Source organism: Epinephelus fuscoguttatus, linkage group LG4 (genome assembly GCF_011397635.1).
Source record: "Epinephelus fuscoguttatus linkage group LG4, E.fuscoguttatus.final_Chr_v1".
Taxonomy (NCBI): domain Eukaryota; kingdom Metazoa; phylum Chordata; class Actinopteri; order Perciformes; family Serranidae; genus Epinephelus; species Epinephelus fuscoguttatus.
The window spans coordinates 29,388,326-29,411,582 of record NC_064755.1 but is presented as its reverse complement, the minus strand read 5'-3'; the positions used below and the strand labels follow the sequence as shown (position 1 = coordinate 29,411,582).

The 23,257-nt window shown below is 42.8% G+C and overlaps 1 protein-coding gene across 1 annotated transcript in view; it reads left to right on the top strand.

Moving 5' to 3' along the window:
• The first annotated feature begins 3,656 nt into the window (after positions 1-3,656).
• Positions 3,657-23,257, top strand: part of tspan18b (tetraspanin 18b) — a 41,358-nt gene continuing 21,757 nt past the window's right edge. Inside the window, exon 1 of the mRNA XM_049573838.1 lies at positions 3,657-3,962. The gene's annotated coding sequence lies outside the window, so the exon portion shown is untranslated. The remainder of the gene's footprint in view (positions 3,963-23,257) is intronic.

The following is a 23,257-nucleotide window of genomic DNA, read 5'->3' as shown; positions in this document are numbered from 1 at the left end:
CAATGGAAAAAGGAGCTTTTATGCCATTTTAAACCTGCACAGCATAAACCATGTTTCATCATGAGGCAAAGACAGTTTTATCTCCGTGCAACAACCACAGAACGGTGAAATTACATTGTGTGTTTACGGGAACTAGCATTTACATATTAAAAAACATTTAAGGACAAAACAATCCAGCATCACATCACCACAAAAATGCAAATATTAAATTACTTCTATGCTGTTGCCGGGGAAATTCCTTAAGACTACATCCCCTGTGTGTGTATGTGTGTGTGTGTGTGTGTGTGTGTGTGTGTGTGTGTGCGTGTGTGTGTGTGCAACAATGAGGCCTACTTTGTGCGAGCTTGTGAAGCATGTCCGCAGCCTGTTTAATGAGATAGCATGTGGTATGATGCTATGTGTGTGAAATTGAAGCGCGGGCTGTGTAAATTGAATTAAATGGGTTTGTGTGCGATAAGAATGTGCATGTGAGGAACGGCCTGAAAGCTAGCACAGTCCGCCTATCACTGTGCGTGTGTGTTATGTGATTAACATGGACACAAGAGTAAATTTTTATTGCCGGCAGCTTGGATGATGGTGGAGGAACAAGTAGACTGTTCACCGAAACATGCCAGAAAAAAAATGGGTTTCAAATTATTTCTGCACATGTAATGAACACAGCGTTCAGTCCAAATTCCCCGTGGTTCGACATCCGCATGGTTTCACTGGAAGCTTTCACTGAAATAAATAGTTTGCTTTACTCGTTCCCTGCGGCAGCGAAAGCTTCCATCACCTCATCTGAGTCACCTCGAATGTCATTAATTAAAGTTTGGAGAGTGAAAGGCACCCTGGGTTTTCTGATCAGTCACCACTTTTGTGAAATCCTTTCTGAGTCAATTAAAATTGTTTCCTCGAATTCTTGCAAAGTGACTTAGACCATCACCAAAAGGTCAAAACCTGAGACTGTAAAGTGATTTCGGAGCTGTGTATTGAGCGGTGCACTACATCCCAGGGGGCCACGGATCACTACATTTGTTGATCAATCACTGATTAGCCAAGAAAAACAAATAATCTCTGAGCTGAGTTGTGTCAGAGCCTGAAGAGAGAACTTCTCCCCAACACCAGTGATCCATGTGAGCGCTCAAGGGCTGGGGGAGGAGGCGGTTTTAGTCAGTGATTCACCTCAGCCTTTCTTTACTCTCTGAGCCCTCTGAAAATACCCAAGGAGCCAAAAAGAAAATACCTCACAGCTGTTCTCTCGGCAGCCAAGCCATTCCTGTGATACTTTTCTTACACAAGCAGGCAGGCGGAGGCCCTGCGTCTGAACCGAGCTCCTGACGAGTCTTTCAATCCAACCTTTCCATGAGATAATCTCTGCCTTGTTTTAAACTTTACTTTAAAGCCCTCTTTGCCATTATTCTTGACTCCAGAAATGCTCTTAAAATTGCAGACTTCCTATGGGCCAATAAGAAAGGGATCAGGAGAAAACACAAGGAGGCTGGGGGTTGGAAGTATCACGTATGCCACTGGGAATGTCAGTGTCACGACCTTAGAGGAGAAGGCAAAAAGATCAGTCTCTGGAGCGCTTATCTTGCTCTCCATCTGTAGTAGATTTTGTGACACGAGGAGCACAGAGGGATAGAAACACTTCAGACAACCCCCCTCCACCTTCACCCCCTCCAAACCTGAAACAAAAGCACTCCTCTTGTTTTCTGGCTGTGAGAGAGTGGCACACAGCATGAATAATTAACAAGGGACAAACAATAACTATCAGCTGTCTATCTGAGAGTTGTCACTTATCTGTGGCTGGAATCAAAACAGAGTTGAGCTCATTTCTCAAGCAAGCAACACTCATTAATCCCACAAACACAATATTAGTTTATGCCTTAGGATACCCTCTAGTCACAGTAATTTGTTGTACTGTAACTTTTTCATTTCTTTCCCCACAAGTGATGATCTGTATCTTGTCTCATATGTATTAATAAGATGCTGACTGTCACCATCACTCTGTTTGTGTAAAAGATCATCAGGGTAAACACAATGACATGAGTGATTATTTTGTCCAAAGAAGAGACATTTTCCCACTGAGACTACAACAACAAACTGTAGAGGAAGATAAGAGCCACATGAAAACAAAATATATTTGAATTCTGAGATTAATATCTTCGGTTTGAATTCAAAGAAAAAGATTAAAGTCAGAATTTTGCTCAAATTGTTTTTATTCTGCAACTGAAAGAAGACTTTGAGTTTTAAGATGAAAAAAATCTGACTTTATTGTCATAATTCAGATTTTATGATGGATTTTTTTTTGTCTAACACTTAGCATCCTGACATTAAAGCAATCGTTTGAGAAAAAGCAATCCCACCCTGATTTAGATGAGAGGATCAATACCACTCTCATATCTATCATTTAAGGGGACATTTCCCTGATTGTCTACTTACTTTGTCAACTACAGTGTGGATCCCTGTTTGGCCCTGATTGGATTTTAGTTTCCGGGTGGTATTTGGGGCTCCACAGAAGTACATTTGAAAACTCAAAAGCAACAACTCTTTCCAGAAATCATGACCCACAGACCTTGTCATGAGCAGTTTCATGCAGGGACTATTTTCTGTACACCAACTACACCCACCAGCTGTATCACTGCGCAGAAGGGAGTGTTCATCTACTGCTAGCTCACTTAGCCCCACTGAGCTAGCTAACAATACAGCTCAGCCGAGGAGGACGCCATTAATGTTTACATCTCACATTGACCCAACCAGCATTTGTATGTGGGCCCCATATATGAGCTGAAAAATGGGCCCTATGTAGGATTGTCCAGGGGTTCCATTGTGGCTACATGCCAATTGCCCGCATGGGTGGTTTTACCCAAGTTGGCCAAAGATAAGATGCCTATTTTGGGCCTTTACCCAATTGGTGCCCAGGTAGCTGTAGCATAACCTATGTGGGGACCACTTGAATAAAACCACCCATGTGGGCAGTTGGCATGGAGTCATTATGGAACTCATGGACAGTCCCATAGGGCCCATTTTCAGCTCATTTACTGACCACATGGGAAGTAGATACGTTTGGAAGACGTAGTTCTGTAGAAAGAAAATAGGTCTGTGGATTATCTTGAGTAACTGGGTCATGATTTCTGAAAAGAGACATTGCTGTTGAGTTTTTCAAATGTATTTTTTTTTGCAGTTCGAGCACCACAAGCCAAGTGCCATCTAGTTCTATTGTACTGGAGAGATGGTGGCTGCCTTTATGGCTGATATATCCAAAAGCCGGCAACTCACGCCAAAGTAATCTAGCCTGAAAAACTGCACTACAGGTAAGAGGAAATATGTGTTTTTGATTTAGGGGTGAACTGTCCCTTTACCTCTTGGCAATAAGCACATTTTCCCCAAAATGCTGTTCTCCTTTAACCTGAAAACCAATGTAATGTGTCTCTAAGGAAGGAAAAAGGAGAATTAAAAAAAGTTTTAGCAGAACTTGACTACAGTCCAGAGGTATGCATCTTATCTTGACATGTGGTTCACTGCTGTTGATACAGATGCTAAAATGTATGATTTCTGCTGTGTGCATTAACAACTCCAAGAAGTCCTAACACCGGAGCGACAATAGAGCAGAAGGTAAACCGGGGGCGTGTATGTGAGCGCAGAGTCTCCGCCCTCCGGAGCAGAGCAGGCTGCTGGATGAGCCGCTCCGCTTTCAGTGACTTCACAAAACTGTTTGCATACCAATCTCTCCTCTCAACACTGCTTGTTACTGTTTGTCCAGACTGGGATCGCAGATCTCGGAGCGGTGGATTGTATTAGCTGGACTCTGCTGGGCACAAATCACCTCCGTGGACCTCCCAGCTGATCGGCATTTTTATTTTGTTTCATATCAACACTTCCCTCCAGCAGTTCCAGGCTTCTCACAGCGGCTTTTTGGTGACATTTACGCAAGGAAACAGCTTGTCACAGATACAGGTTTCGGCACTGAGCTGCGCTTTGAGGTAAGAAACACGCTTTACAACTACAAGTCTCCAACTTAAATGTGTTGAAATGACAATAAACGATCATATTTGGGATCCGTGGATTGTTTTCGCGACTGTCGTGTTGAACGCGCTCATTATTTACAACAGCGTGTCTGATGGGTGATGTGCTTTGATTGCTGCTTTACTTTGTTGCTGCAAGTTGAGCTAATGAACAAACAGCATGACAGAGAAATTACATTAAGAAGAAATCACACCCAATTGTTTAAATCGTTTATCAGGCTTCAGTCAACTTGGGGTCAGTGTTATTATCCTTTTGGGAATAAACACTCATGCAAACACCCAAGATCCTCAGGTGACTATCTGTGTCCTGAATCAGTCTGTGCAATGTTATAAATATGCTGTGTACAGGTAATAGTGGGTTATACTATGAGAAACGTGACATGGGGGGGGGGGATCCAGAGTGATGTGTGTCAGTCTCCAAGCTGGCATCCTTCCCACGGGGCTCCAGCCATAACCGTGGTGAGGCTGTCTGCACACATGTATGGGGTCAGCAGATGGATGCCTCTGACGGCGCTACCTTTGCTGTAGGGCAGGAGTTCACTGTCAGTTTGCATTAATCAGAGAAGGATACATCATCCAAAACTACCTCATCCCCCTCCACTTCTCCCTCTGTGACTGAGCTCCACTGAGGCGAGCATGATGCATTCAAGAGCTCTGAGATAGAAAAGTCAATACACTGAGGACACTGATAACACATGCTTTATTACAGCAGTGCTGATCATGTGACTTTTAAGTGAATTCAGGGTGGTTAACTCAAAAGTTTGGACACCAACAGAGTAAGAAAGTTATACTCCCGCTGACAAGACTCGAACATTTCTCCAGATACAGTAACAGCTGGAAATAAGGTTATAATCAGATTTCACCTGAGGAGATTGGCTCCAGGGGAACCATTAACACACACCAGCGTCCAGGTGAGTGTGCTGGATTTTCTTGCCTCGAGTTACTCACTCTGGCTCTCTGTCTCCCCGAGGCTGGTACAGAGTGTGTCTGGAAAGAGGAGAGAAGAATCATATCACGCCCCACCAGCTTGCACAGACTGACAAATCAGCTCCTGTCGTGATTAATGAGCTGGGCTACCATACTGCTGCATCATGTAGAGATTTCTCTCTTTCTCTGTCTCTTTTTTGTTCCACCCTCCTTTTTTTCCTTCTTCTCCCAAACCCCCTAAATGACTGGGAGTTAACAATTTGTAGAGAGAGAAGCACACAAACTGGAAACAGAGGCGTGTTTGTTCGGCATGTTGTGGGTGAACATTTGCCTTGTCAAAAAAAAAAAAAAAAAGAAACAGTAGTATTGATGCTTTTGGAGCAGCTGCCAACACGGATGACTAAACTCCGCCTAAAGCCTTTCTCTCCTCTGCTTGATTCACACGAGTGTTGGGAAATAGTTTTGTTGCTCAGACACACAAGTGATGTCTGCGGGATAAGTACAAATGCAAACAACAGGGTTTGTAAACCTACAGTGTAATTTATACAGGGAATAAAGGTTGGCTGCAACAATGCGGAGAGTAGCAATTAGGAGGGAGCATGTTTGAGTGTATTCAAATCTCCTCCGAGCCAAGCTGCTATTTATTCCGCCTACAGACACAAAACACCTGGTGTGAGACTTGCCACTGGTGATCAGTGCACTCATTTTTAATAGTGCCTCTGATAATGTGTTGCTCTTAATCACACATTTGCAATGCCAGCGAAGAAACGTACAGCAAACACAAATGAAAAGAAGAATGGAAGTGTGAGATAGAGTTAGAGAGACATACGCAGGCTGAAGAGACATATAGTTTATGAGTGTGTGTCTCTGTGTGTGTGTGTGTGTGTGTGTGCGTGTGTGTGTGTGGTGAGTTCTCTGCTGCTCAGCCTCCCAGTCCTTAACAGAAAGTGTAAATTTCAGTGTATGGCAGCTCCTGCTGAGAGGGACTGGGTGACTGACACGATGCCGCCTGACCTGGCAGAGCACCGCTCATTAAACGCATGAAATTAATCAATCCATGGTTCCACTTGGTTGGGTGCCTCTCTACTCCTCTTTCCCCCTCACCACTTTCACTGTTTCTGTCTTTCCTTACTATCGGCTGATGTGCCTGCAAATGAGTCTGCTGCCTTTTTGGCCGGTCATTTGATCGCCGGCCCTGATATCCCATCCTCGATTCATCCTGCCTCACCACAACCTCCGTCCACCTCCTCTATCTGTCTCCCTCTGTATCGTCTCATCTATTATTCTTTCTTCCTCTTGTCCCCATCCTTTCTCATCTGCCCCGTCTTCATTCCCCCTCTCATCCAGGCTGCAAAGCACGTCTGTATCTGTATCGATGAGTTCAGAGCAGCAAGGCGGAGGGAAAACGAGGCTGGGTCATCACTCTACACTCTCTTTCCCCTGTATCAGCCCCACTACGGCAGCAGCGGTCCGTAGAGAGCCCGGAACTAAATGGAGTATCTATTGGCTCAATGAGAAAATTGCTTTTTTCGATTGCTAGAGGACCCTTCATTTAATGTGTGTGATGCAGAGGCCTCGGCTAGTAATGGGTTCAGCATCTTTGTTGTCAGGAGACATGAGAAAATGAAATTTGCTTTTCAGCTGGCAGAAATAATTTACTCTGGGAAAGGTGTATTTTTCATCAGCTGTTTAAAAGCCATGAAGGTGTGTGTTATTATATATGTCTGGAGTGTGATTTGTGAGCACCAAGTGTTCAAACTCTGTGGTTTGATGTTGTGCAGTTTTAGCTAAAGGTCATGTCATACAAAAACTGCTTTGGTGCTCCTCTAAAGATGGATTTAGTTGTTTGTTAGGGAGTTATGGTGTAGCTACAAGCATAGACAGACTCCTCAAAATGCAACTATGTGTCAGGTACGGCTGTGCCTGACTCAGAGTTATGTCGGTTGAATCAGATTTGGCTGTTCAATATGAATATTTGAGTACTTTTCCCCCTTTTTCCTTTTGTGGAGTGTGAGAATTTAAATGGGGTTTGGCAGGACATTTCGGGGTGACAGTGACGCTCATCTAATATAGTTATAAGTTTAGTTAGCTAGTAATGCTAATAGATAGCAAATGTACAACACTTCCTGCCAACACTATATATCAAACAAAAGCCAGAGACTGTATTGTATTAAGTTGCCATGAGCTGTAAATCCTCCACCTCTAAGCAGAAGACAAAAGATAATTTTATTTCAGAGCTTAATAAAGCAAAGCTTCTCTTCCTCCTGGCAGCTGCCTCTATCTCACTCAGGGTCACCCTGGGTCTGGGTCAGCAGCTGCCTGTACCAAAGAGCAGCGTGAAAACAAGGAGCGCTCACTCTGCAGCTACATCTGGGGACCAAAATGTCCCCAGGAGAACACTACACACTGACGGACAAAATAAAAAAAGCAACAGCTGCTCAACTTAAAGAATCTCAGCTCAGATCTTCAACTGATGATTCAAATATCTGCCTCTCCGTTGGCTGTCGTTGGCTGTTTACTGCTGGACTGATGTAGAAAAATGGACTTATAGATAAAAGTAAAATGAAGCAAAGTTCATTTAAAACATACAAAGCGAATGAATCAACCACGATGTACATAAAGCATGAGACTGATGCATCAACAGTAGAACATCATATGTGTGTGGAGTGATGAGACTGTAACCTTCCTCAAATAATTACATGAAACAAAGATAAATGCCATATTTACATTGCGTTTTCCACATCATTTAACTGACGTTCTCTTAATTATGTCACCTCTTGCTCCCTCTTCTTCTTAATGGCATTTAAATAGAGAATTAGCCACTGACTGTTTATCTTCAGTGTGATATTTGCATAAAGATACTGGATAGAAATGCACAATAATTCGCACCTTCTTTTGCACATTGTCTGGAAATTTGGTCCAGTTTGGTCTAAACTTAAATTGAAACATGTGATGGTTCAGTTTGAGCTAATTATCTTTTACAAGTTTCTTAAAACGCCTCCAATAAAGACATGATCTATTTTAGTACAAGCTTTTGGTCGATTTCCTGCATGGACATTAGAAAATGCTGTCTAATCCAGTGCTATCCACCCATTCATGCATTCCTTTGGCCCTTGCGTGTCTCCATATGGGCCAGGAAGTAGTGAATGACCTAAGCTAGTTCGCTGAGAGCAGGAAGCTGAGGGGCCCCTCCGTGCTGACGTTTCCTTTTTATCTGGAGGAAGCAGGCCGGCTGTTTGTGCTCAACCCAAGAATTCTTTGTGCTTATCTTGCGTTCACCCTATTTCCCTCAATAATGGCTGTGCTGAGCAGGTAATGAGGTAAAAGGTATGTATTTGACAAGCTGGGCTCAGCAGATAGCGGGCTCTCCAACGGGCTCACGGCTTGGTAGGCACTTAGTCGAGGGTACACTCAGCCCCGTATCGGGATGTTCAAATCACATCTATCTTGAAATCCCCCCAGCCATCTTTTCCCCCCGCATAATGTTTTTCAGAACTAATAAACCGTGTCACTTAGGTGTCCATTAAAGGCCGCTGGTGAGTACCCGCTGGTCATTACACTGAGCAAGCACACTCGGCAAATCCCTGTGCCTTTGCTGGAGGGTTTCTTCATCACCTTGTGCTCTTTTCATCCCCTAGATGTAGTCAAAGCTCAGAGAGGAGCTTAGGCTGGCCAGGGAGTCTGGCACAGATATGTGACACGGGGCTGACTTGTGGGGAGATTACCTGCCTGGCTTTAACACAACTCTGATCCACTGAATGATGCTGAAGTTTAAGCACATTGCCACCTGAAAGAACATGGAACAAAAGATGTGGCAGAGCACCACACAGCGTTATGCTTTATGTGTGGTATTTGTTTTTTTGTTTGCCGCATAAACAACCGGCTCTTTACTTAGTTCACACAATAGCGCTGAGTTGACTCACAGTGGGCTCAGTGTTGGCACACTGGGCAGGAGGAAGCTGGGTGCTAATCAAGTAGCACCAGGGAGGAAGAGCTCATTTTATGGATGTGTTTGTTTCCCACACTCACTGACTAACACTAAAGCTTTTCACTATGGATGATATGTGGTGCCAAATTTAACATTTTATAGATAAAGAGCTAGTAAGACTCCTTGTTTCTTGGATAAATCGCTTGGTTCCAGTTAAAGATTTTGATAAAGACACTATTCAGAGGAATCATTTATAGACACACATGGAGGATTGTACATTGTGAATCATTGCAGGACTGATGATGTGTGGAGAATAAGAAAAACAAGGTTATATTTGGAGTTCATACTGTCAATAGACTGAATGTGAGGAGGTGGAACATGCTTCTCTGTCTGTATGTAAGCAAACATCCACAAGTGTTGTTCTGTGATGGGGTTCAACATTAATGTTTTATTTTCACTTGCTCAGTCGGGCAAGTGGATCAGAAATCTGCCAGCAAGAAATTGATTTTTACTCGCCCCATACAAATTGTTATATCTATTATAGCTGTAATGAAGTAACAAAGACTAAAGTTAAATGTCATGTTTAAATTTTATGAACGCCACCCAACTGAACTACTGATTCCAGGATAATTAAAATGCTTGCTTGCGTTTCAGCTTGTAAACTTTGTCTTTATCTGCTACCATTTTCTTCTAAGTGCCCGATCAGTGCTGCATGTGTGCAACTCCCAGCCAAAATGAGAAGGAAGAGAGGTGACTCAGTTCTTAGCCACTTCCATCATCAGTTCTGGAAAAACAATGTTTGTACTTGTTTGTTAACACTAGCTGAATCAGGCAGGTCAGTTGCTAGATTTACTTGCCCCACGTGGCACTTTACTTGCCCCGGGATATCGGACAATCCTTATTGTTGAGCCCTGTATACTTGTTCAGATTTTGGGTACTATGTTTGTATGGCCAGTTCTGTTTGGAACAGGATTTGCTGTTTGTGGCTGAGATTTGAAGGATGTGCTGTACACATTAGAGCTGAATACACAAATAAATTAACCAATTATTTGATAAAGATCTTGTTTGAGTGTTTCAAGAGCTTTTTAAGTCATTTATAAAGCACAAAATCCCAAAATGTCTTGCTTCCAGCTTGCAGAGATTCACTATAATAATTGTGAACGGAGTGTCTGTCGGACGTCACCTTGCACTTTAGGAAACTGTGATCACCAGTTTTCCAGACCAAAAAAATTAATTGATTTATCAGAAAAATAATAAGCAGATTAAGTCATAATGAAAATAAGCTGCAGCCCTCTGTGAACCTCTTTGACCCACGGTTCCCCATAAAACTGTTTTCTGTGTGCATATGCAGGGACTTTTTTTTTTTTTTTTTTTTACATATGTATGACATCAGTTTCCACTGATGAGGAGGCAATGGCATGCTTCTGGGGATAAAAGCCATTGTGCTTCACTTTGGGCCACTGTTCTGCTTCTCTTTGGCTACTTTTCGGGGATGGTACTGCGAGCCGAGCTCAGCCCAGATCTGTTTTTTCAGCCTCTCCCAGTGACTCATTGGGTCTAATGGTTCTCTCGTCTCCTGACTCAGGCATTTTTCTGATGAAATGGGACTCTCTCCCGGCTTCTGGTCTTTCTCTTTTCTGTTGCCCCAGCCACAACTGTGTCCCGTCTCTCCTCTACTCCACCCCTTCTCCATTCCCAGGTTCTCCTCCTCGAATGCTCCTGCTCTTTCCATCCACGTTTCTGGAATAAGAGAATATAGCTTTACAAGATTGCCCTCATTAGTCTTCTGGGGCTTTAAAAAAAAAAAAAAAAACGTGTCCTATTTTATTACATATTCAGCTCTGCATTTTTTATTTCCTCTGCCTAAAGGGGATCTGAGTCCCTGTAAATATCCTGTTTATTTTTAATCACTGATGATGGGCTACACAGTATAATGTGATATGGTAATTGTTTCTCGCAAATACAAACACACACTTGCTCTCGCCACAAATTGATTCCGTAATGTAGAGTGCAGAAATTGTTGTAGGGATGGACAGTAGATTGGTAATGATGACCCAGATAATTAACCTATTATCATTTTAAACAAATTAAATGCATGTCGGTTGTTGGAGCTGGATGTTCGCTCATTAACTCACCCTCTCTTGATTGGAAGTTGGGATATGAGGCCGAGATGGTGCGGTTACATCAGATTTATGGACACAGGGAGGACTGGTAGTTGGTATATATGACGTAGTCTTGTTTGCTGTCTCGGCTTTTCCAGCATGGCTGAATTATAGAGTACCTCTAAGAGATTTATTTTGAGCGTGATTTGGGTTTGCATCCCAGTCTGCTAATAACACTTTGCCGTTCCAGTCAGTGATAACCGTACAAACCTCAAATACGCAAACACAAATGCACATGAAGCTCTCCCACACACACACACACACACACACACACACACAACCCTACAGTCTGGATGCTGCTGGCAGAACTCAGCAGGAAATGGGGTTATTTTATATTTACTGTCCATGCATCTCATATCTGCTGGAATCTAGGTTAAATGTTTTGCATTGAACTCATAAACATGGCACAGAAAAAACCTTAGCAGAGACTTCTTGATTTCGACTTGGAAGTGAAGGTTGTAAACTTCAGTAGATCTAACTGGGCTAATGTGATTCTCTTTCTTCCTTCTTGCAATCTGATTATGTGCATTTGTATTCAAATACCATGCCAATATGAGTAAGTACTTTGAAAAGCCCCAGCAAATTTCTTTCCGCTAGGCTGGTTGTACTTTGCTGCCTTTGAAGCCCACACACCTTGTCCATAGCGCTGCTCCCTGCAGCTCCTCTGGGATAACAGCAACGTGACAGTCCCTCCCACAGGGCGAGACTCACCGCAGGTCAATCAGACATATGGGCTCCTTGTCAGCCTCCGCAGCATCGGGGGGACAGATCAGTGTTTGATTAAAAAAAATCCACAGCAGGGTCCAACTTCTACCTGGGGAAACCTGGGGGAAGGGTTGGCTAATGATGTCTCTCCTGCCAGGATCACAAGGCTCTGAGACTCACGCTTGTGTTTCATTTCTAGCTTGTTAAAGAGCAGGAACTGAATATCTTCAGAGCTCCTAAACAAATAGCAGTGTAAGGTGAGGGCCATCTGTCTGTTTGTATTTAGAGCCTCTCTTGCTTGACTGATAATGTTATCTCACCTGCAGTTACAGCACATAAAGTCCTCCTGTGTTGAGAGTGTGATGCAGGTGTCTGCAGGATTCTCTGCCGGTGTTTCTTCAGTGTCATTCTGTTTATTGCCCTCAATCACACCATTACGCCACATGTGGTTGAAACGTGAAGCACAAAAGGGGCGTTGAACTGTTACTGACATCGTAGCCCTAAAGCCAGTTGAGGTCGTTCAAGCAACCCGACCGGTTTGTGTGCTGATTGCAGTGCTGATTCTCGGACAACTCCCCTGCATGCTTCTTGTGATGATGAATTTACTTGTCTTAACAGCCTCTGCATGTCTGACTGAATAGTAGCCATTGCCTTTTAGCAGCAGATCAAATGTACATGCTGTAGACAGTTATTTTTACTCCTCAAAGGGGAAAACAATTAGACAGCAAAGACCGAGCGCCGCACTGCCTCATGATTATTTGATGGTGCTTTATGAAATTTTTAGCCCACCACCACTTTAAAAGTGCGCTTCTCGAGACGGCATTCACAGGTCACTGGACTAAAACACGGCCTCTGTCCTTTGGGCAAACAGTTGGTCAATGCCAGTCGATGTGTTACGGCCACAAGCAAACCACGGTGCCATTACTGTGGAGGGAATGAGCTGCATTTTATAAACTCAGTGGCTCAACTTCAACATGGAATCCTTAAGAGCGGTTTTCTAAGTAGAGAAGAGCAAAAATAGATATGAGGCAGTATTTTCTTCGCTGTAAAATTTCTTTGCTAATAGTTATTAGGGTAAACACATGCACACCATGAAGCATAATTCCTTTTTTCCCTAATCCTCACTGTGCTGCATCTCCTTTTCTTTGAAGCTTAGGGAGAAAGGAGAATCCACTGCACAGAAAAGCTAGCCACTGTTTAACCATTTGAAGTATATTAAAGGAGTTTGATATTTTCATGAAAATGTATTTCAGTCTGTACGTCGAATCCGGGGATCACCTTCACATGTGTTTGTCAGAGATAGCACAGGCACGGCAGGTGTCTCCGGTACGTGAAATTAAATTGGCTGCAATGTTCATTGATTTAGGCGTATGGATGCCTTTGGGGATTTTATTTTCAGTCGAACATCAGGTGATCTTGGATGGCTTCCCACTGATTTGTCACCCATCCTGTGTCAGAATGACGGGCCAGCAGCAAAGTCATCCAACCTCATCTTGACCACCTGGGTGTGACGCTCAGAACTGTGAAGTGTTTGAGGAAAAAAAGCAGACGGCTCAGGCATTTCTCCAAGAGTTTGCGCCCTGGAGAAACGGGCCCAGATCATGTTTCCTGATAACACTTGGCAGGAGTTGGATCCCATGTGAAATGCTTCAGCACTAATGTTGAAGCCGGAGTGATTTTGTGGGTGTCTCTGAAAACCCCTGGATTTATGGTGGTTCCTTTGGTTTTATCTGTCAAGCCATACAGTAAAAAAAAAAAAAATCATCCATCTTCATAAAGAAGAGGGAAAGATGGCTGCAGGGAAGATGGTCTTTTCATAAAGCTGGGCTGTCTTTGCAGTAGAAACATGCAAATACTTTACCATTAGTGCTACATGACTGGAGAAAACAGAGGAAGGGGGCTGTGGCATTTGCTTTTACAAAGAGATAGAAAACCTACAACTACCAGAATGCGCTGCGCCGCACCGGATCAATGAACACTTCCATTTGTGGGTGACATATAGCTAAAATATGTTTCTTAATATCTGAGGCAAGAAATTGGCAACACAGCAACAGAAGATTGGTTCATATGTGATCAGCACTGCTTAGTTTTAGCGTTTGATTTCGGTATTTTCAGTCTCTCTGTGCGTTCCAATACCCATATTACCATACTATATAGTATGCCAGAAAAAGGTTTAGTATGTCACAATACATAGTCTGTCAAATGTAGTATGCCAGAATGTTTTTTGTATGCAGTTAGCAGTATGTCCTGATTGTGTGCGTACTGCATGCAACAGTGCATACTGTTCAAGGGCAGCTGCAGTACCTACTAAAAGTAAAGAGGAAAAGTATGCGATTCGGAAGACCATCTGTTTTTACAACACAGGAAACAGTGGTGCCCACTTCCTGTTCACAAACAGCTTGTATTACAGCCAAACAGTACACTGAAACATGTTTCTTAAGACATTTTAGGCAAGTAAAAGCAATGTAGTAACAGAATCTTGGTTTATATTTGCACTGCCTGGTTGTACAGGGAGGTTGTTTCGTCTGAGTTTGAGAGACAGCGAGAGAGGGGCGGGTCTCTATCACAGCCTGCTTCTATATTCTTTGTGTCTGTGGTGGTGGGCATATGAAAATGTGGAAGTACAATCTGTTGCTCGAGCCTGCAAAAATCAGATTTGAGCTAAGATGAACAGGGAGATCTGGGCGCTGGTAAGATGGAGGGCAGTTTACCACAGTTCATTTCCACATACTGCCCACATTGTTATGATACAAAGCTGGTTGAAAATCATCAAAGTCTCCCTTTAACTGGTGGCTCAGCTGGAGGCTCCATACTGGTGCTGTAACTCGCTGCTTGCTTGGACAGACGACAAAACAGGATGTAACACAGATAAAAGCTTTAAACTGCTTTCTTAAATACATAAATAAAATTTAGTCTCAGTCAGTTACCGGACATGATCTCATTTGATCTCCCCACATTAAAATGATGCACTAAAGAAACAATGAAGGAGGAGAAGGCCAATGTTGTGAGCAATTACTGAAACCACTTTCGCTTATCTCTGCAGGCAGTTTGGATTTGGACAAGCTGCTTTTTTATGTAATAAGGAACAGATGTCCAACCTTTTCTTACTCAAAACATCTCTGAGTGAGCTTTCCTTACATTTGCCACATCTAGAGCAACCCCCACCTCACACAGCCGCCCAGCCTTGATAATGCAGTCAATGCTGTGCGCTTTCAAAGCACTCCCTTCAAATATTTGGCCGGCTCTTCTTGCGTATGTATTTATTCTGTTGCTTTTGGCCTGAGCCGAAGTTTTGTTGTGGTTCCAAGAAGCTTGAGACTTTGCAGACAGTTGGAGATATTGCAAACTTTTAAGACAAAAACCATTTAATATCTCCTACTGTAACTCTGCAGCTCATTATGCTGAATCTCCTCCATAATCTCCCCCTGCTTTGCTCATATCTTCACCATTTGGTGGCTGGTATCAAAGTCTCATGTGGTGAAAATTAATGAGTCGCGTTTTTCCTTTGTTGTGTCGGCTCATACGTTGTTTGTCTGGACTATATGACAGAAGCCCTGAGGAGATATCAGCTTTCTGACTTCTCGTAACAATCTACAACATTCATCTGTGGCAATTTGATGAACGCTGCTAAAGTCATGGCTACAGGTGATTAGCACAGCAGTCACACAGTGGCTCGGCTTCAGCTCACAGGACTTCAGTACGTGCATCTCCTAGACAAGTGGAAGGAAGATAGCAATTGTCTTTTTTTTGCATTTTCTATTCAAATGTTTAAATAAGCAGAAGAGCAGTAATGTGTTTCACCATAAATATCCCAGCTGTGGTCACTCCTGTGGTCATGTTACAGTAGTGGAGAGCACTAAATGGGCTGTTTATTTATAACTGTTAGGCTGCGGTGGGCTGATGGAGATATGCTATCCCGCTAACACTGCAGTGTGCACGCTTGGGCGCGTTACTCACAATTTCATCACTGCGCCCAATTAATACCCAAGACAGCATCAGCAGCATCTGCTCGGGCAAGACAGTTGTCATCAGAATTGGAAGTATGCTCAGCAGTGGGGTTTTTGCTATTCTGAACTTGTCATCTGCGTGTTCTGCATGAGCACGCTCATCCAAAAGCTTCCGTATTATGGCTGTTTTCGTAGATTTGTGTCGTAAATCAAAACCAATCATTTTAGATAGGCTTGACCTCACTGTGTTTCTTTGACCACATCCGTCTCCACACAATTGTCTCAAATCCATCATGTTTTGTGGTGTAAACCTATTGACTTGTGTTTCTTCAGGGACCAAATCTTGGACCGCCTCCAAGCAGCTCAGTTTCCATCCTCTCCCCATCTTTCCTCTGTCCCCCATAAATCAATGTGATGTAATTGCATAAACTCCCTTTCCCACAGCTCGGGGCCTGGAGGCAGTGTATTCTCAGAGAGAAAGTGTTTCAGTGTGGCCAGTTAACCTTAACCCACTGACTCCCACAACTGTAATGTCCCTGGCTTGTGAAAGTTTTATTTTGGCCCTGAAATATTGCTGTTTGCAGAGTTCCTTTGAGTGGTAATGTTTGATGTTTCATGCATTGTTGTTCCAAGCAGCAGGGCTGTGGAAGTTAACTTTCTCACAGCTGGTACTGACTGTTTACATCTGGCTAATACACTTTAAGCTCAGCAGATTAAATCTCATTTCTCTGAGTGCTTTTTGTGTTGAGCCAAGCATGATTTCTCCTGACGTCTCCCCGCTTGTGGCTCCCTCAGCCTATCGAAGGAATGTTTCTTAAAGCACTCCTGCATTTTCACTAGATTGTGCCATGGAAAATGTCCAACCCTCTTTTTCCACATCTCAGTCCCTCTTGGCTTCCTCCTGGGACTCACATACAGGCAGGATATCTCCTCAAAGGATATCTTTCAACTCCTTATCCCAGGAGTATCGAGCTTAGAGTGAACCGATGTGGAAAGGAGTGTACCTTAAGGTTTTTGGAGTGGGCAGAAGTCTTAATCACACAGTTCAGAGTTCTTCCTTATCCTAGTTTCATCTTCCGCTGCTCCAGTAATCCTCCTGCCATCCGTCTCGCCCTGCTCTGCCGAAGAACGCGAGAGATAAAACCTTCTCTTTTTTTTTTTTTATACCCCTCATGCAGAAACATATTTTCAGGCTCTTTGGCCATTAGTGAAAGCATATTTGACAGTGTGAGAGACAAAAAGCATGAGTCATTTTCACTGCTGGTCTCTCTGTGATGTTGTGAGTTTGTCACAGCTTGTTACCTGCTATCACCACAGCTGCCACATACAGGCTGACACAGATGAAGGATTCGGAGGGATTTGGGGTTCTTCAGCACATGTGCAGCTTTATGAGGAGGTCCCAGTGTGGAGCCCCCTCTGGGCTGAGGAAATGATCCAGATGCAAAGCTTCTGGGTCTCGTAACGCAGTGGGACACCTGCCCTGCTGCTCCTGTACAGCCTCCTGCAAAATCCACAAAGACGCAGGCCATCAGCTCTTTGTGTATGCATAGTTAGAAAGGTCTGTTTTATACTTGTATTCTTTGTAGCTTGTATAATATGTGTGTTGGCTTTCAGTCTTGCAATGGAGCACAGCTTTGTGTGTTTCAGTGGAGCACAATTATTGCTAAGCTCAAGTCAATGTTTGCTCTTGAACAGTCTGCTGCCTCAGTCACTCCTAAATACACCTGAATGTAAACTGTTGAATCCAATGCTAGGCTTTGCATTTTGAATAGTTTCACCAAAGTTAATGGCTCTAAACCTGACATAAGTTACAACACAAGACTTACTTTTTCGCCAGGGGTTTGATAGAAAGGAAGACCTGCTCTGAGTAAAGCCATGCCGCGCCCATTTGTGTTTATACTGTCAGTTTAGCCTCGCCATACCACGCCAAGCCACAAAGGAGATGGACCTTCTCAGGAGTAGGTCCAAAGACGGGCCGCCCGCCCTCAAGGGGGGAGCGGTGACGTCTTGCCGACTGCAGCCAACCCCCGACGACCCTGCTTCTCTGCCCCAAACAAGCTCTACTCTACTCACCTCTGTCTGCAGTAGTGCACTTGTTATCCACTACAGTTACTGAGAAACAATATGTAATTGAATAACAGTCACTAATCCAAACGTTGGTACTTACAAGAGAGTTACAACTAAATGTAAAAGAATATACGAATTTTCATTAAAAATTGACAGTTTCAGTGTTGAGTACTGATCAGAAAGTGATCAAATGCAATCACTTACATTACTTTGATGATGTAACTACAATAGTTACATTTTTAACAGGGTAACTTGTACTTTGTAACCTATTACATTTCAAAAGTAACCCTCCCAACACTGCATGTAGATGAATACACTAAGTTATACTTGTGTTTGTAGGTGCTGTTGAAGAAAAAAAAACTACGAGTCAGTGCAGTTTTTTTATTTGTTATGGATATCTTGTCCATTTCCAGAGGGGGATAATAAATCAACTTACCTTCTTTATTACTCAATAAATCCGAGCACAAGAAATTGATTTTAGCATACGCATAATTGCCTGTATCAGATCAAACTTCATTGATTTTTACTGTCAACTAGTTAGATGCAAGAGTGCAATCAGCAGGGACCTCCTCATATTGATTCATAAGGTGTTAATATCATATCTGCTGCAATCAAATTGTTACAGTTCTGTAATATTGCCTTACCATATTCACATTATTTTTGTAATTGTGCTTATTTTTTTAAAACGCTGCCTCCTGACAGTTGATTGATATTTATGAGTGATAGTACTCCATAAGTAGGATTTCCCCCAGGAATTGGTTTAGCAGTGGTAGTTTAGCAGATCGCAACGCTTTTCATCTTGTACTCAATTTAGTAAAAGTAGCAACACTCATTTAATATACAGCACTTCTGCTCTTTCCCTGAAGGTTAATGTTTTATTTCTTAAGAGTGTATTGATTTTCAGGATGTTAGTGAAGGCGCTCCACCATAAATCACTGTGGGAGCTCCAAGGTGTGTCTCTAATGTGTTTCTGGAGTCTTTTGTCCAGATTAAGCAACAGGTTTCTTCACGCCTGTTCCTTCTGTACTTATCTCGACATGGTTTTTGAGAGGGATTTTGGCTGTATCGCTGCAACAATTAACAATGCCATGACAAAGTTGTGAAATCCAAAATACCAGCAGGCCTCGGATATAAACTGGGCAGGGATCCTGCCATCATCCTCCACGTTTGTTTATACTTTTGTGTTGTAATGTGACCCACATGTTTGTACTCACAAACAATGGAAGTCAGTGTGTTGTTGCAGGCCAGGCTTTACGATGTTGTTTAACCTTGTCTGAACCTGGTCGAAAACAACGAGTCTATGCTTCAAATATGCCAGATAGAAACATTAGTTTTGGAATCTGAATTATCTGGATGTCAGAGTGGTGTGTGAGTAGAGTAGTTAGTTTTGCTGGGTGTGCTCAGTAAAGTATGCAGTGAAAACCATCAGCAATGGGAACCAGACCCACTGGGCCTCAGATTTTGGGCTGAACTCATGGTGTAACTACCAGGCAGCGATCCAAGTGTCCCTCTGCCCGTTTTTTGGTTTAAATCTTTTCACTGGGAGTTATACTACTTTATACTAATCCTAGTTGTGTGTCAAAGTTTTTGTTTTTCATTTGCACTGCCATGTCATGTACAGCTGCCAAGTGGTCATGAAGCAAAATTCAGATTAACAACAGCAAAACACTGCTTTGGCAGTTTCCCGTGCATATGAGCAACGTATCTATTTCAGAGAGGGAGTTTTGCTTGTGGAGGAGTCCAAACTCAAATGCCCTCCACTGGTTTTAATTATAAAAATAAGTTGCATCTGGTCCCACTGAGCCAAGGATCTGTTTCCACTTCTTGTGTATCTTCTGCATTGAGATGTTTACCATATTGTTTGTCAGCACACTAAACAGCTTCTTTCTTCAGCAATATAAAGATGAAGGTGAGGACATGTTAAGGACAGATAATCACAGTTACAGGTAACCTTACAGGTACAGGACAGCCCCCTCTGATAAGGACCTTGTGGTTATGATCACAGCTGAAGTCTTTGCCACAGAATGTGATTTCAACAAATGTACAGAACATACTGATCTCTGGTATTTTAGTAAAATTTAAATGAGACCTAGAAATGGTTACCAGATGTGTTCTTCTTAACACATGCTGCAGTGGCTGGTTTGACTTATAGGACAACAGTGGCCACGTATTTCTACATCCAGTGTCTTGTGGAGAATATAATCATGTGTTTTAGTAGAAATACCATGGATTTCCACTGGATTTCAGTCTTTTGGGTGTAGCAGTCAACACTAAACAACAAATATACTCATCAGTTACTGTTGTGTAAGTGTTATAAACATATTTCAAGTCCTCTCTTGTTTAGAGTGAGTAGGTTTAGGGCCAGTTCAGTATGTGCTGGTTGACAATTCCTTATCAGAGCTGAAATGATTAGCCAATTAAGCAATTGATGTAATGCCAGAAAATTATTAGGACTGTCCATTTAGACTTGGGTTAGAATAGTCACACTGCGGCTACTCGACTATTTACACCCATCCCCATGAGGTGTTATTATGGATCCCACTGAGTGCTGTGAGTGGCTACTCAGAGGTGGTTAGTTGAAGAGGTGAAGGTGAAGAGGTCATGGTTAGGGCTTGTACTAGCCAATCTCAGACATTCTCTGAGAGTAAAGTGGTAGATTTTTAAGATGAAACTCACAGAAGTGCCACCAAAAAGTCTGGTGATGTATTATAAAGAGTGAAACAGTCTACAAAGGGAGTGAGACACAGTGGATAAATGGGTTAAGCACACGACTTTCGCACATGAGACAGGGGTTTGTTTCCTGTGTGAGTAAATGCTGGGTTTTTATGTCTAGACTTAGTTGACTTAGTAGGCTTATTGCAAGTTTTTTGGATGTATAAAGCTGCCGTATGCACACTGTGTTAATCAACTTTGGTAGAATAGCTGAATAATCCCATTTGTGTTAATGCCATATTTCAGCATTGTTAGGATGCCCAGGAATATACACTTGGGTGTAGACAGCCACATTGGCGATCCTGCCTGGGTGTAAAGAGCATTGTTGGCTAATCGTACGAGCAAGCATGAACGCCCTAAATTCTCTATTTCCATCATCTAAATTGTCAGGATTTGTTGCTTTTCTTGAATCTAGTGATAAAAACTTTTGGTTTTGGAATTGTTGGTCAAACAAAACAAGCAAAGTCAAGATATCACCTTGGGCTTTAGAAAACTGTGATGAGAATTTTTAGAAAAGCTTTAGACCTTTTATAGCCCAAATGATGACAGAATAATCTGCACAAATCTATAATGAAGACAATCATTGCAGAGATGGCATGGCATATATGGATACTATGTCGATATCATGATATAAGACTCGATATCACCTTAGATAGATAGATTTTCATGGTATTAGGGATGTCCCGATCAACTTTTTGGCCCCAACCCGAGTCATTCATGTTCATGTATTTATTACTTATTTATTACAAAATAAGTAAATAGGTCAAAAATCGTTTTGACCTTGTTTCTGTCCCTTTGAAAGAGTACCCTGTTCTTCAGTGTTTGTAGCTTTGTTGCAACCGTTGCCTGAGTTACCTGAATGTACAGCATTTCATTCAGTGTTTATTTTCAGCGTCTGTACATCTTTTTCGCAGATTAGACTTTAATAATGTAAAACTCTTATGTGCTTTTTGCTCCTGGGGCCTTTGTTGTGCGGATAAACACTATACACCATACATGAACGAGACTCTCATACTGAGCTGAAATGAAACAAGTGCTCATAATTCTGGTAAAAAAACACTAATAAACAGACTCACACTGCACTTTTGCTCTCAGTTATGGCACGTGGTGTTTTGCAGCGGGCGTGGCTCAGCCCCTGCTCTTACACACACACAGGAGCTCAGCTGAGTGGAGGAGAAAAGCAGAGTGGAAAGTTTAAGACGACTGCATTCTGTGTGTCTCTGTATGAAAGCTTCCCGAGTAAAAACACCTGTGTGACAGATGACGGTAAACAAAAGATCGGATGCTCCGTAGAACTCAATATAGCCGATCTCGATCAGATAAAAGATGCCTTGATCAGTCCTGATCCTGATTTTTGATATTGGATCGGGGCATGACTATATACTATCATAAGTGTTGTCTCTTCCTGGTTTTAAAGGCTGTATTACAGTAGAGTGATGTAATTTTCTGAAATTACCCGCCTGTTATATTATTTGCCTTTACTCATGTAATCATTATATCAACATGACTGATTGATATTTGTAAAAAAAAATTCATTGTGTTACTATTTTGTGAAAGTACCGACAGTCAGCTGATTAAAAATATTGTGCTATTTGATTTTCTACATATTGCCCCGCTGTAGTGTGGTCCTACCTTTTTTCATAAAACTATTTCGTCATATATAGTCTCCTAATCTGACTTGACTACAGATCTGGTGTGTTGTCTTTTGTGTGCACATGTAACATTTTAGCTGAGGAAACACATCCTGAGGGAAGAGTCAGTGCAAACTTCCTCTTTGTGCTGGCAGCTTGGATCTTCATCTTCCAAGTTTTGAGGCCCTGTAAGCTGCGTGATTCTCAAGCTTTACTGGGCTTTAGGATTTAACTAGGGTGGAAATGGTTATCATGCAGCTCCTCGTCAGCTCGTAGGGCCCGTGGGTGGGGGAGTCAGTGAACAAACTGGCGAGAGTTTAACAGCCCCAGCCTCCTTTGTGTACGTAGTAATGAACTCTTACCTTGGCTTGGAAGGCTGCACTGCTGCCATCCTTGCTGTGTTTTTGTAACCCTCACTAAAAAAGCCTTGCTCTTAATTGTGTCCCAGGGGGCCCGGAGCTCTCAGTATTCACAGCCTTTCCTGTCCCTCGTACTGATCCTCCCCCTCTTCCAACCTTAGCCCCATCATCCCAATTCGACAGGTCTCTACTCTTTAATCGCTCGACTTCAAAGCGCCGTTGTACTGCCCCTCAGGCCCCTGGCTCCTCTGAGACAGGGGGCTAGCCTTTGGGGCCTGGGAAGTAGGGTGAAAGTGTGCTGGTGTACGAGGTGGCTTGTTAAGTTCGACAGGCATGGGTTAAAGAAAACAACAACAAGTAGTCCTGCTGCTGTTCTTCATCACCGTGTCACTAGAGTGAAGTTGATGTTGTGTAATTATAGACGCAGGTTGCAGATGTTTTAAAGGGTCTGAGTTAGACACCTCACACCAGTGTTTGATGAGGCCATCTTTGTCCAGGCGAAAGATACGGGCTGCTGTCTGAGGAGCCTGCTACAAAGAGAAGAGGCCTGGCTAATGTTTGCCGCTGACTTGCCAAAGAGGTGGACACAGTGTCAGCTTTCATCAGCAGCAAAATAGCACCCTCCAAACACGTTACCAGGGGCTGTGCTCTTATCAGGTTTCCATTAAGCACAAAACAATTAACACAGAGAAAACAGATGACTGCGTAATGAGTTCAGTCTGCATCTCTAGCTGGAATAATTGTGTACCGCAAATGAGTGAATACATTCATGCCCGGTGTGTAACCCGAGCGCACCTACTGTAGCGTGGAGAACA